Source organism: Argopecten irradians, chromosome 2 (genome assembly GCF_041381155.1).
Source record: "Argopecten irradians isolate NY chromosome 2, Ai_NY, whole genome shotgun sequence".
Classification (NCBI taxonomy): domain Eukaryota; kingdom Metazoa; phylum Mollusca; class Bivalvia; order Pectinida; family Pectinidae; genus Argopecten; species Argopecten irradians.
In genome coordinates, this window is record NC_091135.1 from 34,284,069 (window position 1) to 34,301,755 (window position 17,687).

The 17,687-nt window shown below is 35.3% G+C and overlaps 1 protein-coding gene across 2 annotated transcripts in view; it reads right to left on the reverse strand.

Moving 5' to 3' along the window:
• The window catches only part of LOC138315254 (calmodulin-like), a 37,371-nt gene extending 26,563 nt beyond the window's left edge, over positions 1-10,808 (reverse strand). The window contains exon 1 of one of the 2 annotated variants that reach the window (XM_069256135.1): positions 10,790-10,808. The gene's annotated coding sequence lies outside the window, so the exon portion shown is untranslated. Of the gene's footprint in view, positions 1-7,434; positions 7,868-10,789 lie in introns of those variants that run through there. The other variant, XM_069256132.1, reaches the window with a different exon arrangement.
• Between the last annotated feature and the right edge of the window lie 6,879 nt (positions 10,809-17,687).

Sequence of the window (17,687 nt, forward strand, 5' to 3'; positions counted from 1 at the left end):
ATACTTTTGTCCGGTTTTAGTAACAGTAAAAATGCATTATGGATACAAAATGATTGAATTACTTCTTTATGATGAAATTCTATTCCCAAACCAGGTGCTCTGAAAGCTAAAGCATACAAATTCTTCTCGAATCTCAAATATAGGTTTTGTATATTAAAAACTGAATTACTGAGTATGATAAAAAAAGCTTTCTCCTAGCAATCCAAGATACCCTCCATTACTTAGATCCTAGATCGTGACTACTGATAAAACCCGAAAAGTCATATGAGTATACTCCCCCACTCTGTCGGTGTGTGCATAAGGTTAACTAAGCCAGTGCGATAATATTTTAGTTTAACTAACAGATTATCGCGGTGGCTTAGCTTCCCCGGCGATTTAAATTGCGATTTTTTAGGCACAATGGTCTACCCTACTGATAGATAAAGCTTTATCGCGGCGAGTTATTTTCGTGGATTAGAAATGTGACGTATTACAAAGAGACATATTATTATACAATGGGTGGGTAAAGAGGCTTTCTAAACATCTCACATCCTCATACACGTTAGTTGTGTGGCTATTGCAATTATAAATCGGAGCTTATATGACAGGACACGTATGTGATAAGCTCGGCAAGCCTCGGGTTGACCAGCCAAAATCTTTCACTGGGATTGAGAGATCCCTGTCCACTTGACAGACCCATGTAAGATTATATTAGACCTTTAACTAGCAACCTCTGGGTAATCCTGTGTAGGGAGAAGAGCTAGTGTAGTTATGTAACCATTCTTTAAAAATGTGCGAGTTGTTACTTGATCTAGGAAAGTGCAAAAGCGAACAACGATCTCCAAGGCAACTGCATTCACGTACCGCCATTACTGTCAGCTTAGAAACAAAATGACTGCAAGGAAACATTAAACTTAATTACACCTACCAAACTTGCAAATTGATTTAGAGGTGTATGTTGCAGTAATTATCCTCGGGTCACAGCAATCATCAGTCTATTTTGGTACACATTATTGACCAATGCACGCCTTATCCTAACACGAATGTACATAATGGTAGGGCAATATTAACACCGTCATTTCCACATCATTATGGTAAAGCGTTAATGATAAACTCCACGCTGTAAATTACAGACGTGTGTTATTACACAATGAACAATACAAAATACTGACAATTAACCAGTGTACTTTTACAATGTAATTTCATTTCAATTTAACCGTAATAGGTTTTAATTGTGTCAACACACTAACACGGTTTCACGAAGAGGCTGTCATAACATTTGGCACGAAATAGAAGGTTAGGCATTCCAAGCTTTCATTATCATAACAGCAACTGCAAACTAAAAATTGTACAGAAAGTAAGGCCTCGATCATCTTGCAATTGATTGAAATATAAAAATAATATACATCCTTGATTGTGACGAATTCACAGTCCTCCTATACATCATTGTGCCTTTTGGAGCACAGTAATTACACAAACACTTAAAAATAAATTGCAATGGCGCGACCAATTCACGGACTGAATTTACAGTTTTGTATGGCATGCTTTTTCGGAGATGACACTTATTTCATGGAATACCTGATACTAATCAACTTATTTATGTTTGACTTAATATATTCAACTCCACAGATTTTGAATTAGCATTTGCAGATTATCCTTTAGCACTCTTTCCTGAATAACTGTTTTGTAGTTTTAACTTACTCAATTTATGACGTTTTTATGACGAATATTAATTCAAACAAAGTTTGAATATGTTTTACTCTACCTACTTCTGTTTTTATTACAGGTACCATTTGCTAATATTTCAAACAGAAGGGACAACGGTATATCAGTGGTAAAGGTGTCTACACATTACAAGTCCTTTCATCTCTGGGTCGCATGTTCGAATCCCACGTGGAGCGTTTGCTAGCTACCGCCTGCTGATCGGTAATATTTTTCTGGTTAAACTGAGTTCCTCCAGTGTCTAAACCTGGCACGTCTTTATATACCCATGGATGTTAATAGAACGTTAAACTGATATCAAATGAAGCCAAATTTTACAAATACATTTCTTAACGTAAATTGCTGAATGTCTGCATGGCATCACGCACAGAGTAAACCTGAGTTTACTCAGAGATAATAATAACCAAACACTTATCTACCAGAATAGCCGAATATGTTGTCAGGACCAGCGGAAGACGACATTGCGATAAAGGTATTCAATGTTAGAATCTGTTTTAATTTGTTTACCTGCACTGGACTGAAGTGATGTGGTTATCGCTGTGATCACACCAGCGTCTGACTATCAGGAATAATCTCACAAGCAGCTATAGCTTACATAAGATACATTTACTTCCTGACAGGTAACCATGTATTACCATCGACCTGGTTACTGAATTTGACATTTAATGCTGTATATAAAGCCCACACAAGGGGCAAAGGGAAAATGACCTTGCTAACCGGAAGGTCTTTATACACAGGTTGACATCCGTGGAAATCTGGGATCCTAGAAAAACAGGCGGCCTTTATATACAGAGGCAGTCGCTAATGCACTTTTTTCAACACTATTGCTTAAAACATATCAGATAAATGACGAGGCCGTCTAAATCACATGGCCTGATTTATTAATGAGATATATTGCATTCATATGCATGGATACAGCGAACAATGTGTTGCCACTTTAAAGGGACAATTCACTCAGGCTAATTCTTTTACATAACCAAGAAGCAAAATATGGTATAAATGTATTGTTCTACATTTCTTATGAAACATATAACATAAGATATTGACAAATTCCACGTCATTGTTTAGTATTTTAATATATACCGTTGTAATTATAAATCGTTGATCAATACGATTCAGCAGGTAAAATATGTTCGCTGTAGCTATACCCGAGCCAACGTCACGCACGTTTTACAAATGAACTGCATAACCACTGAGGAGGTGATAAAATGATTTTTTAGACGAGCCAATTCACCTAATAAAGTTAACACACTATTGTCAGAGCGATTTGAGCAGTTCTAGACAAAAGTAGCATTACTCTACGAGCAAGGAACAGGGTTCAGCATACAAGAAGTTCGACCACAATGTGTAATGGCGGACCGCGAGCGAGTTTGAACACTCCACACGCATTTCACCACCATGGGCTTTTCTGGCATATTACAGTAAAACCAACTGATCTAATTTCCATTAGAACTGGTTTTTTCCCGATATATGTACAAATTTTAATGTTCTTTTAGCCTGAATTGTCCCTTTAATCAATGTTAGTATAATGCTTTTACATATAAACAATGAGACGGACGCCTCTAATTAACAACACTTGTGATCCTTTAAAGTATATTGCTGTGTTGTCAAATACAGTTTAATGAATCTGACATATTTTTTCTGTGTGTTTTAATGCCATGAAGTATGCCGAAAAACAACAGGAGTCCGCGTTGCGAAGCTCATGAAAGATAGGAATAGTCCACAGATAATGAAGATTACATTATCTTGAGTGTTACCTTATTGGTGAGTGCTACAATCCACTTTTCCGGGATGTATCGTGCAGACAAGATTTTCTTCACGTCTACATATAAAGGATGACATATGTTTTAAAAACATTACATTTCGCAAATGAAATAGCCAAGCATACAATATTCAATCGGCAACTGTCGGTACATTCCGTGACCGGGTGTTGCTGACCGGTCCCGATTCAAGGTATGAACAGTAGTGGCTAAATAAGTCCCTTCTATAGTCATCATATGATCTAGCAATTCCTTGGAGAATATTTAATAAATAAAGGGGGATTATACGTTCCAATGTTCAAAGAATTTCGTCAATGATAGAAATTCGCAGCTTTAATTTCGGGCGATGAAATGGATTAGAAAGTGAAATGTACGTGAGTGGGTGGGTGTGTAGGAGGTCACATAAATACATCCCAGATGCACCAAACTCTAATCCATCATTAGCACGGTAATGAATTGTAGTACGTTCGGGGGAGTTGCATTATCTATATACACCGGCACCAGGAACATCTGGGTTGATGTAACATCATTAAAGAATCCTTCAATTGCATCACGTGCATAACTAAAATTCAATTAATCTGAACACAAAGAATATATGTCAGTTTAAGAATGATTCAGCAGATTTTAGCTAATACCAATCGTCACTAATTGTAAGGTATAGTATCCTCGATTTCCATGGGTTACGATCACTGAAGATCTCTACGCCTCTAGATTATATCATAGCAAAGTTGAAGGTTCTGTGTACGACATCATATGAGCAGGTAGTTTGGCCCCACATCAAAATAATCCAATAATGGTACATTGTATGTACCACCTTTTAATGATGTTTCGATTTAAATGTCTAGATGCATCATTGTCATATCTTATATATATGTCCAGGCATATACGCACGCTTGCAAAACGACCAGATATTGGCAAACAGAAGCATGCCACAATTTCTCTAGCCACGAGGAATCATACCATGCATGTCGTGTGACACCATGCATGTCGTTGTGAAATCCTTCTTACTCGTTGAGTAAATCACGGATATAACGAACCTCTGGGAACCAACGGAATGACTACGCTATAAGTATAATTCGTTATTCACATATTACAGGCATTATGTAGGAACCTTGACGGCAAATGAACATTATTATGCTATAATTATGAATTCGTTGTAAGCATGTTTGTTATAAACGTGTTTACAAAGTGTGCATGTATACTGTTTATTGTAATTGTTTACTTTCATCATTTATCTTACGAATATGGAAAATATTAATGAATTTTGATGGAAGTTTATGCAAACCAAACCAAAAATTGCAAACACAATTAATATAATGTTCAGTAGTTTTTCATCGTTTGGATGAATCTGTCATATTGTCAAAGCGAAATCAAAGTTAAAGACCTCTGTAGAGAGCTCATCTCATATAGAAAAACAATCACTGTTACTGTAATTTGTCCTAGCATGAATGCGTGCAGTAACAGTATAACATCATGCTTGACACTGGCGGTGGCAGTAAATCCTCCTAAGCGAGGAAACAAGTGATCACAATACACCACCGGCTATTTGTTTACAAGGATCAATGAACGAGTGACAATTATAATGGCTACAAAGATCGACGGTCCTGTACGCCACCTCCTACAACGTAGTGTTACAACACATTGAGGTCTCCTTCATCATTTCACTATCTCTAAAAGATCTAGTGTTTTTATCAAGAAGTGTGCAAGAGATTGTGCTTTAAGCGTAGTCTGGCTTACAGTTAAGAATAACGTAGAATAATGTCATTATTTAAACATTAATGAACGAGAACTATAGTTCATGGGGAAGAGAATGTGACGATACGGCACATCCATCCTCCTTCACGAACTTGTCAAAATCCATATTGTATATATCAGATATCATGATTGGTTTTTAGGAATAAAGAAAACAGAGCATTTCAGAAAGGATCAAAATTGATGTATTAACGACGCCTATCATTTACCATCCTACGGTATAGTTCGTTTCTCATAACGTAGCCTATATTTCTAAGACGCTCAATACCTTGTACACTCTTTTGAGGCTACATTATATGGTACTGTGCCAGTAGTAATGTCACGACTTCATGGAATAGATTTTTACTAAAAAGATGTACTGAACAAAGATGGTTTATTTTCAATTCAATATTGTCATTTTTTTAATGCAATGTTTTTTTCGAAACATTACATCACTTGTTTTGCACAATCTCAGTTTTTCAATTTTCAATTTGTTCTTGATAAGGACAAAAAGTATATTTGAATCTTATCAATTTTTTATAGACATGGTTAATAGCACGAAGATCAATTCTGAAGAAGCTTATGTTTTAAATATGATTTGTACCATCCTTTGAAATAACAAAAGGTGGCATTTTCGACTTGACTACATTTATATATATATATATATATCCATATTAGTTAACAAGATTGTGGATTTTTATGTTTATTCCAGTTATGTGTTGATATGATTTATTATTCCAATAACAATTTCAAATTAAGAAAAAAAATCACAATATAATAATGTATTTTTGAACATTAAATTTTATGCATGTGAGTGCAATTTATCTAAACTCATGCATAATGTAAAGTTGTAGAAAAGCATAGAAAAGCCACCGGCTTTGCCTAATGGCGCTACCATTGGAAAGAAACATAGGAGATTTATAGAGTTATAGATATTGGTCATTTCTCACAGGATAGTTCTTAGAGTGTTAATCACAAGGAGAGATTCCGTTCCCTGTGGAGTAGTTAGGTCTATCAGTGAGGCGATGCTATTCAGTGATTAGGTTAGGGGCGCTGTTTTGTATACGACTATATCAAAGAAGTCAATTATCTCTGTGAGTTACGTTTCAGTCACTATACATCTGGACAACAGCGGCAATAATGAAATGTCATGTGGTATACAGTAAATGGTCAAACTATCTATTTTTGTTAAAAAAAATCATTTTATTTTTTTATTAAATTTGGCCTTGTGCAATATAACACTGATTACCACCACCTCGGTTTGAATATTATGAACTTGAGCACAGTACCCATGAATGCCGATTCATGAGCTACAAAATGCAAATGAAATTGTGGCTCTAAAATTTAAACTTTTAGAACAGATTTGGTCTTCTTAGACTCGTCAGTTCACCAACGAATTTAGATCCATCAACAGATTACGAATCACTCGCTTGATATTATGGACTTTGAAGAAATATAACTTCCTTGTTATCATTAACGTTAATGTCAAAAGGGAAATATACCTTAAATAATAAATGTGCATTACAGCAGTAATAAACACTCGGAAGGGTATGGTAAATAAACTATCATGGTGCACATTCAAAGTGCATTATAAATAGTGAGGCATTAGTAAACCAAGAGTGTCCCATACTGTTTTATACACATGTTCGGTAACTTTATGACTTTATGGTATAGATGACTGAGATGCATTATATGACTTGAAATATACACGTAATAGAAACGTAGGAAGTGGATTAAGATTTATGTATAAATATTAACGTTTTATTTAATGTTGTCTAGTACACTAATTCGTCAACATAACTAAATATGGGGAACATAGCATTTTAATTATTATAATTTGGTATAGTCAGTTTAGAGTCATTCTTTGATTTTGTGTTATCAATGCTATATTAATACCTACCAGATTTAGTTCACACAAACAGAAGCACATACATTAAGTTCTGATATTTGTCAAATAACCAAGATAAACATTAACAAATACATATAATGCCTATGTTGTTTATGGCTTTTCAATAGTTCAGTTTGAGAAGAGATCAAAATATCACTTCTCTTATAAGCATCAGTATGGGTACATATTTGTACATTTTTTTATATTTATATATGTAAACCCATACATTATAAAATGTGAGAGTTTCGTAGACTTTAGATATCATTTGAAATATATTACCTTTTATATCCTTTCACTAGTGAAATTAATATTTCATTAACTATAATCGATATCCCTTTAGGTTCCGTTACATACCTGTAGCAGGAGTTCCTTAGCCTCTGAGGACAGTCTGTAAGATCTCAGTGTTAAGACGTCGAATAATTCGTAGAGGTCTTGAAATCGACGACTGCTCGTAAGAATCAATTTCTGACAAACTCAACTATTTGATGAACAGACTCCGTCATGAGAACACAAACTTGATAAATGGTCTTAATTGCCGATAAATTGATCCCCACTACCTGTTCCCACAGACAATTACTACAACGAGTATTTCCCTGTGCGACAGTCCTCTCTAGCTCTCGATAGAAAAGTCCCGCGCTCCAGCGAATACATTCAGCTTCATCAACCAGTCAGGAATTAGCTGTACAAGCTACAAATACTGGCTGTAAGGTCCACGATCGATGTATCCGCTTCACCAGATGGTTGGTGGATAGGGTGAGGTTTCCTCACTTGAGACCGTCGACACTTAATACCCAACCGGTATTATTTCTGTGAAGTGTGTATAGGTTATTGCATAGCTTTCGAGTAATAAGGGATTTATTACACCCGAGCGAAGCGAGGGAGTAATAAGTCCCGAGTGACGAGAAATCATGCAATAACTGACTTACTGCATGCTTCTTAACCTCGAACAAAAAGACAGGTTGATTGAAAAATACTCACCTTACCATCCTTATACCCCCACTCTCCCATTGTTTACTGTTTTGATCTACTTGTGCCTATTATGTTCGTGAGCACTTTTCAGTATTAGAGGTCCTGTGCTCAATGTAAATATAACAGTTTGGCATTGTCCATCGTAAGGAGCACAAGGAGTTTTGCTATGTGTATATATAGAGATAAAAACTTTGATTCTGCAAAATGCTGCATCAAAATGTTTTTAGGAGATATGTAAAGTATGAAACAATTGGATTATTATCATGCTCTGTTCAGCGATGGCAAGAAAAATAAGTAAATGTAAAAAGATATTGTCGGAAACTTTAAATGTAAGTAAATTTTATTTAAGATTAATTCCATCTGTGCTTTCAATTGTTAAAATGCATATTATCATACCAATCCATCATTTGTTGATATAAAGGTTCACGAGGAGTTAAAACTTTTCCTTACAATACAAATTTGCTATCATATAATAATTAATTGAAGATTTTTGATGTATATTTAAATAAATGTGATATTATATTTTTGTCAGCATTGGTTAGTTGGTCTATTGATTAATCTAATTGTTAGAACAAGGTGAGTAAGATTATCTCTCCTCTCTTACAGCATTTGTTACCATGGTTGACTGTACACATGTCCAGCCCCTTTCATGGTCATGTAATAATCCTGATTGGTCATGAATGAGGTATTCAGTCCCTTTCATGGTCATGTAATCCCGATTGGCCGTGAAAGGGGTTTATTGTGGAGTCAACTGTGGTAGCAAGCCATATATTGGCCACACTTTTCCTTTATGAGAGGTTGGAAGTATACAGTAAATAGGATTATTGGGTGACATTTTATGAATTTGCAAACAAAAGCAATCCATTTAGTTATACAGGATCGACTAGTATTTGCAATATACCGTTACGTGGATTATTTTCCTAAACATTCTCTACCTAAATCTATAAATCGTAAACTTATTCGGGCCGAGTCAAAGATAAAAAGCTAATTAAATTCAAGGGTTGTAATTCAATTCATTCCATTTTCCTCGTACATTCCGGATAAATCCTTTCATGATTTATATAGAACCGCACACTTAACACAAAGTCTTTACACACGCCCACCCATGTCCAAATTGATTCTTATTTACGATAAACAAATGAAAGGAGAAACCGTAATTCACGAGGTAATGTTATAACAGATTTCTGAATACTTTTAGATCAGTAGTGTAAACACACACTGGAATGTTGGCCTTCACAGAGAAGGCCTTGTTTATGTATATATAGTAATATATGTGCATTTGTGGTTCTACTAAACGTATCCCCGGCGATTAAATCCAGGTAAGATAAAACAGACTACCCCCTAGACAGTCCAAAAGGTCATGTAAACATGACCTTTAAGGTCAAGGTCATATGAAAAACAAGGTAACAGCAAATAGGAAAAGTGAAAAAAAATATTACGTTATACCTTTATACACCCGTATATCAATTTATAAATTGTTTTGATATCTAACAACAACTTCATTTAATAATTAATTTAGTTTTTTTCATACCATAGTAGCGAGCAAAATATTATATGATGTTCACTGTGTATTTACTACATTGAATTATTTGATTACAAGGAGAAACTTCAAATGATATCTAACTGACATTAAAAGTGGTGGTATGTGGTTGCTTTTGCATTAGTCTCTGAAATCAAATTAAAGCACCTACTGAACCCACAACTGAAATTTTAGAGCAATCACGGGGCCTTCCAATATTTTCAGATATTTGAATAAGCTAAAATAGAATAAACATACTTGTAACATTAAAACAAACACAAAAATAATCTTAACTAGTTTCTTCTTCCAGTGTCTGCAATCAAATATACAAGCAACGGTAAATTGGAAATGGATTCATGATGATCGAACAGCAACAAACAGACTAACATCATAACCATGGACTTTGCCAAAGTCCCACAAAGACGCCTACAATACAAATTAAAATACTACGGCATAACAGGCAACACACACAAATGGATCACAGACTTTCACTCAAAACGCACCCAAACAGTAGTACCTGAGGGAAAACAATCAAATAAAACACACATGTAACTTCAGGAGTCCCTCAAGGAACATGCTTGGGCCCCATTCCGTTTCTTACATGCAGCACAGTTCACTAAGATTATTCGCAGACGACAGTATATTATATAAAAAAGCAATAAACAACAAAGACGACACAATAAAACTGCAGAAAGATTTTGACGCAGCAGCAAAATGGGAAACAGACTGGTTAAACGAAATTTCATTCAGATAAATGCAATATCGTCAGTGCTACACCAAAACGCAACAAAATACATCACAACTACACACTCCACAATCACACACTCGAGCAAGTAAACTCATATTTCTAACGTAGCCCTTGAAGCCCTCATGCACTAGTTCTGCACACACCTTTTATCTTATATTAAAAAAATCACAAATTTAATCCCTTCACACCCTTGCACCCATACAGATCACGTGACGTAATCGTCATTTTTGACGGCGTCATGAAATACAAAGAAGAAGAAGAGAAGAAGATTGCATCTTATAACAAACAAAATAAGATTTTTTTCTATGATTTATAAATGATCACTAAGTATACATATATGTTCAGAGGTCCAATGGGTTATGTGTATCATTTAAAAGAAAATAAGGAGGGTCGTAGTGAGCTTGAAGCTGACGACTAAAATCTATTTCAAAAACCAAAAAATATGTACAAAAACAGAATAAAACAATACTTACATAGAAATCTAGATATAAAGAGGTCTCCGGATTGTTATTCCACGCGTCTTACCTGGTACATTATGTGTTTTGACATAGCGACCGCGTTACGATAAGTAGAGAAGCGTTGATGTCAACTCTACTTGATCCACTTATAGGGACTACTTTAAAATGTCATCTCTTTGAAATGTCGTAACCTTGATAGCGTATTCGTATAAACTCAGCCAGCCTTCTGACCATGTAAAGCGTATTCGTATAAACCATGCCAGCCTTCTGACCATATAAAGTGTTAGCGTATTTTTATAAACCATGCCAGCCTTCTGACCATGTAAGGGGGTAGCGTATTCGTATAAACCCAGTCAGTCTTCTGGCCATGTAAGGGGTTAGGGTAGTTTTTGAAGCACCATACGATCCCGGAAGTCCATACGGCGAGCAATGGAAGAACCGTCTTACTGGTCACAGTATCCACGTAAGTATCCTTGATAGCTTGACACTCTACCGGTCTTCAGATTCCGACAGCGAATAAAACAATGGCATTTTTAATTATAAACGACTAAATGTGCCAAATCATTAGGTAAAGAATAAAATCCCTAAACAAATACAATAAATCCGATGACACATAAAATATAACATTAATTATGCCTAGCAAAGAAGATTATAACTGGCCATGAAGAGTCATCTAACTTTGATAAAATGATAATATAGATCTAACTATTGTGGCTAATTTGTGCCATATTCGCTTTTTCAGTGGCACTGTAAATCAGTCACCATATGTAACAAATGCACTGTTGTGATCTTACTTGAATTAGGCCTTTTTATGTCAGTGTCTTAAGAAATAACGCTTACTCTTCTGGAATGTGACCGCTTTGCCATGGTTTCGGTGTTTGGTATTTGAGTAAAAAACTCGTTTTTCACAACTTGGTTTTCGTTTTTCTGCATGCATTATATCTTACTAATGAGGATGATATAACGAAAATGTCGTTTCAAACAAAGTGAAATGATACGCCTTATACAATAGACAGCCATTTATGATTTAATGGTGGTTTGGTCCGGATTATTGTGGAGGTACTGATGATGATGTGGATAATTACGGAGCTTTGTCGATCCAGTAAGCTTGATCTTCAGTAGCACAATCTTCACATTAACATTACTTTATGAGGCACTACATTTTATTGTTGGTTCAAGTCTCATTTATTCAATTCTGAATTCTAATTAAGAATTTGCTGTTATCGTGTTTTCGTGTAATTTATAGAGCGATGAAATACAATAATAACAAAAATCTCTCTAAAGCATCTCGCTGGAAATCAGGTTTGTTTTAGGGACAGGTGGTATTTCATTAAGTAAAGACTGGACTAGTAAAAATGAAAACAACCTACGATCGATGTCCGAACACTAAGAGACAAAACAGTCAACAGTTTCGTTAATGAAATATGTAGGTTTTTGTGCCATAAATAAATGCCACTGGAAGTTCTGTTTCGGTCACTATAACGAAAACAGCAATAAGGACCGTTTGGTAAGGACACCATGATCCATAATCATATTCGGTTTATCGAAGCATAATATGAACAATATATAGACATGAACAAAGAGTAATGGAAATATATACGGAAGGTATGCATTAATGTGAGAGTCGGTGTTCTCCGCTTCAACGGCTAATGAAATTACGGATAAGAGAAAACATCAATTGATATTTCTATCGTACATGCTAGAGTCGTTTTAATTGGCTTAAAAATTGTATTCATCTCACATTTTGGAAAAAAGTGACATCGCTGTTTGTGACGCAACTTCTGATTGACAGCGTGATGCCACGTCGTCAAGAAGTCTTCGGAATAAAGGTCCTTTAAGAAAGTGGACTTTCACAAATTGAATTATAAAGATGAAATGGCAACTTTTGTTTTCTATGTGATGGGGTTATATGTTACTTTTTATATCAAATAATTTACAGTGTGCTCTCGTCATAATACGCTTCGTTGTTCATTAATGATGTAACTGTTTCAAACAGTAAAAACCAATAATGCTTACGCAATTACATTCCATAACAGATGTTTCCCACTGTTTCAAATAAGGTTATGTTTCTATATTTGTACACTGCATTTATCACCTAAATCAACTTCGTGCTGTCGGCATCGACGATTGTTAGATTAAGAACATTGAAGTGACACGAATCGTGGAATCACGTGAAGGGGTACTCGGGGGGGATGATATCTGCTGTCTTTCCACTGTTTGGTTTAACACGTGGTACACACGGCTGGTGGACCTACGGTTTTATTGCAGCCTACGTATCCTACACGTTCGAATAGTGACAAGCTTCAAAATGCATCTGACGAGTATATAATACCAATACTGTATCAAATAATACAACTAATTGAAATTTCAAAAGCGTATTAAAAAACTTTCGAAATTCTAGAATTGTGGATCTTTTGCACTTGTTCTTCCATTATTTAGCATTATATGTGACTTGCCATTTGTTTCGGATTTAGAATCATGCCGTATTAACATACACTATAGTACTGTAAACGAACTTCTTTTAGTGGTTATTTTATTCAAGCACTTTTCGTGCAGTCTTTGAAGCTTTATTTCTTATACAGTTCTAAATGTTGTGAAATGGTATTTTTCGCATTTGCGCTACAATTTGACCGTGCTAAAATAAGTACGTTACTGTATGATAAATAACGGACGTCAATCAGCTAAATGATGTGATCTTTCTTATGCAATATTTGGTTAAAGCACATGTTCTTGTTTAAGAATTTATCGGTTATAAATACACAAAAAATTATTTGTTTCTTTTGTCGAAAAATGGATGACATGACTACCCAATAGAAAAGTAATGATATACATAACACACTATATATTTACGTCAAGAAATAATTTATATAACTACGTAAAATGAAATTTCAATCATGGAAATATTGATTAAATTGTGCATTGCACAGACAGGTATATTGAAACAATTCACTAATTAAATTTGCATTGTGCCTCAAAGTAATCGATAAAACCAAAGGAAATTGACACCCCAGCTGTTACGGATTGAGTTGAGCCGACATACAAACTTTAATCAGAATGGTTAGCTTTCTGGCTACATTATAACACATCTTATATAAAAGACATTAATTTAAAAGAAATATTTATAAATGAAACATTTAATATAAAATGGAAAAGTCCCTTTAATGTTATCAGGTATTCCTTCTTTTTAATTCCAAACGCGTTACTATACTTATTTTGACCTGTTTGTGTCGTGCGTGGCGATGCTGATTTAGACCTGTCGTATAAAAAAAAACCATCAGTCACCTGTTTATCATGTGAGCTGGAGTTATATTAGCCACAAAATGTAAAACACATTGATTGTTTGTGTTTCTAAATGCAATTTATAATTGATTTTTGGGTATTATTTCAATAACATGCCATCCTAATATTACAGGCAAATTATAGTGATTTGAATCTTCCTAACGTTGCAACTTGATACAATTCAAAGATATATCTGTTAAATGATAATGAAAGCTCGATAAATCTGAAGTTCTGTCAATGTGTTCATAATACAGTGCATATAGGGATGTTTTAATAAGTTTTTGCTCTGTATTTATGACACGTTCTGTCAAGATCCCTCGACAGACATATGAACAACTAGCCTTATAATCTTAAAACGATATAATAGTTTCAGTTTTGTTATTAGCTCAGTATTCGCTCAGGTGACATCGTTGATAAGCTAATGCTAGGTTTACACTATGTTCCCGGCGACCACGGCAGCCCCGTTTGCCCGAAACGTGGTGCGCCGTGGAATTTTGGCTATTTTTGTCTCTGTATTCAAGTTGAGCTAGGTCTTGTGAAGTTTTGCCACGGTCTTTTACGGATTACGTGGTGGACCGTGGATATAGGGGAAAGTGCTGTTCCCGGCTTTAGCACGGTCTATCAAGGATACCACTACGTTCTCTCTAGGCCTGTTACGATCTGATGAGGTTTGCTACGTTTTACACGTTTTGATCAAGCTCCGATACGTTTTTCACGGTCCGCCAAGGCTTACTAGGGATGAAAGTCTGATGCCGGGCTTTTTTGAGCAAATGAAACAATACTTATTGCCGAAAATGTCATTTCAAACACGTTTTAATTACAAAATTATAATTATTATAGCCAAGTGTTTCTTCGCAAATATTTTTTTTCTGTAATGGTTCTCACTTAATCTGCCTTTTGCAATAATATCTTTGGTGTAATTTGATGGTTTAAATGTGTTTGATAATGACTTTTTCTATTTATTAATACAAATAACTCCATGAAGTAGCAAATATGTACCAGGCCAGGCAATGATACTCCATCATATATTGCTTGCAACGTAAGACCGTAATAAGACGCAACACGCCGTATCACGTCGGACTTTCAACCGCTACTAACCGTGATGTGCCTTGACAGTACGCATCGAAACGGCTATCATCCACCTTGGTTTGCCGCCAAAACCTTGACAAACCTGGACAAAACGTGCAGCCAATCTGCATCAACCGTGGGAAAACGTGGAAAAAACTCAACAGAACGTCACAAAACTTGAAATCACCGTGAGATTCCGGGGAACGTGCTTGCTGCCCGTTCCACCACGGACCGTCTGGAAGTTTTGTTACGGCCTCGTACGCACTGTTACGTTTTGTTACGTCAATCCCGTTTTATTACGTCCTGTTGCGTTCACCATCTGTACCGTGACTGCCGTGGCAAATTTTTTGACAGTTTAAAAATCTGGCACGGCATCCACGATATTCACGACCGCTCACGTTTGTCTATCACGTCCTTCTGCGCTGTCTCACGTTGTCTCGCGGTCACCACGTTTTGTCCACGGTGGTCTGAAACGGGGCTGCCGTGGCCGCCGGGAACATATATAGTGTAAACCTAGCATTAGACTAGTATAACAAGGAAATTTTTCACTTGTTATACAAAATGTTGATTTCGTAAAAGAAACAAGGATCCGTAATGATTTCTTTTGACGGTCTTTTATTACACTATCACTTTGGCCGTGAACAGTAGGCATATCCTGGATATTCCAAAATAGTGCCGTGTTGTCCGTTCGGTGGTCGTGGCCTTCACTAATATTACAGAGTATAAACATAAGCTTAAATTTTACTGCTCTAAATTTACTGGTCAGGCGGGTAGACTAATTATACTTAATTGGTGTGTCCATTGCCCTGAGGCTAAGTGTCATACCACCTGGTTGCCCCGTGTACGTAATATAATTACTCAATTAACTTTATGTGACAAGCAGATATAATTACCGCGGGTAATCCAACAACAATAATATCAAGGAAATTTGTATAGCAATGTCAAATGTAGTGTCTGAAATAAATATATACATCCATCTTTCCGTTAAAATTATATGTAGGTACGCGTTCACTGTACTTTGTTTTACAATATTGTATTATCATAGAAAGCACTAAAATCCTTATGATACTAGCTTAGAAGGATGTATGATAGATTCTTCACATATTATTTGATTATTTGATATTATTAGATCATTTGATTATTTATTATTTGAGATTGTACTGCAACGCTCCGAAGAAGAAACTATAACCATCTTGATAAGCTAGACTCATCTATTTTAAGGTTGTATTCTTCTGAGGTTTCAGTCCCGTTAAAGTCTCGTTTCGACATAGATCAAAGAAGTTATGAGATTTTCAAATAAAATCTATCAATATCTGAAGGAAGTTACCAGTTGCAAATTTTATCAAAAAATTACATTTCTAGCTTTAGTAGATTTTTTTATATGGGGATTTTAAGAAATGGCCCATTTGGCGGCCATTTTGAAATTGTGTCTTTTTTCGCTTTGAGTAGAGCCACAGTTTTACCATTTTTTACTGAAATTGTTTTTACTTAAATCATCACTGCGCCAGTATTTTTAGCTGTATCGAGGTAATTTTTGCTGTAAATCTTTACTGGGTTCGTGGTAATTAAAATATTGAGCATTAATGTGTGATATGATACACGTTTGTCTCTTTATTTTTACATTTAATGGTGATTTGAGCACAATTATTTTTTATTCGAAAATACTGAAAAATAACAAATATTGAAATGGGGCAAAAAAGTAAGCACACGGACCCCCCATTTTTCTGCCTGATTTAGAAAGAACAACCCTTTCCCTCTCGATGTGCAAAATATTAACAAGAGTTTAATACCAGAACTTTTTCCATAAAGGGCTAAATTTGGCAAAAATTGCTGAAAATGGTGCATTTTGAAGCTCAAAATTAAGGGGTAGGGGTAGCATATGTTGTTATTCTGAGAAAAAAATGTAGTCTTATTGATCAAAACTGGTATATTTTTAAAGAAGACTACTAGAAAATAAATTCTACAAACATTTATACATATCAAACACCTCATTCGGAAATTATGGCTTTAATCTATTGTGTATATGGTCAAAACGGCAAAATTCCCATAAAATCCAATATTTTGTCAATTAGGTATCTTTGAGTGACAATAGCTCAAGAAAGAGCACACGGACATATGTTTTTTCTTCTATTTTCTTTTATGGCATGAACTCCTATTTCCAAAAATCCATATGAGAAAAAAAGTTTAATACAAGAAAATTTTGACTTCTCAGAGGAGTACATCCTTAACATGAATTAACAAATAGACAAATCTTTCCATTCAAGTTGCGTTTAATGGTAACTTAACTTCGACTTTTCTTCAGACAAACATCAGTGCTGAGACCTATGAATGTAAAGTTAACAGCTCATAACATCTGTTCGTTAGCACTGGTTTATGGAGCAAACCACACATAATTTACAGACTATGTATTATCAACCAATTAAGTTGATAATTACTTAGAACGAAACCAGAAGGAATAACATTTATTGATAAGCTTCAAGTCGATTATTTCTTAGAACGAAACCAGAAGGAATAACTTATATTTAAGCTTCAAGTAGGGCTTTAACTGCCCTTTTAGATTTCGTTT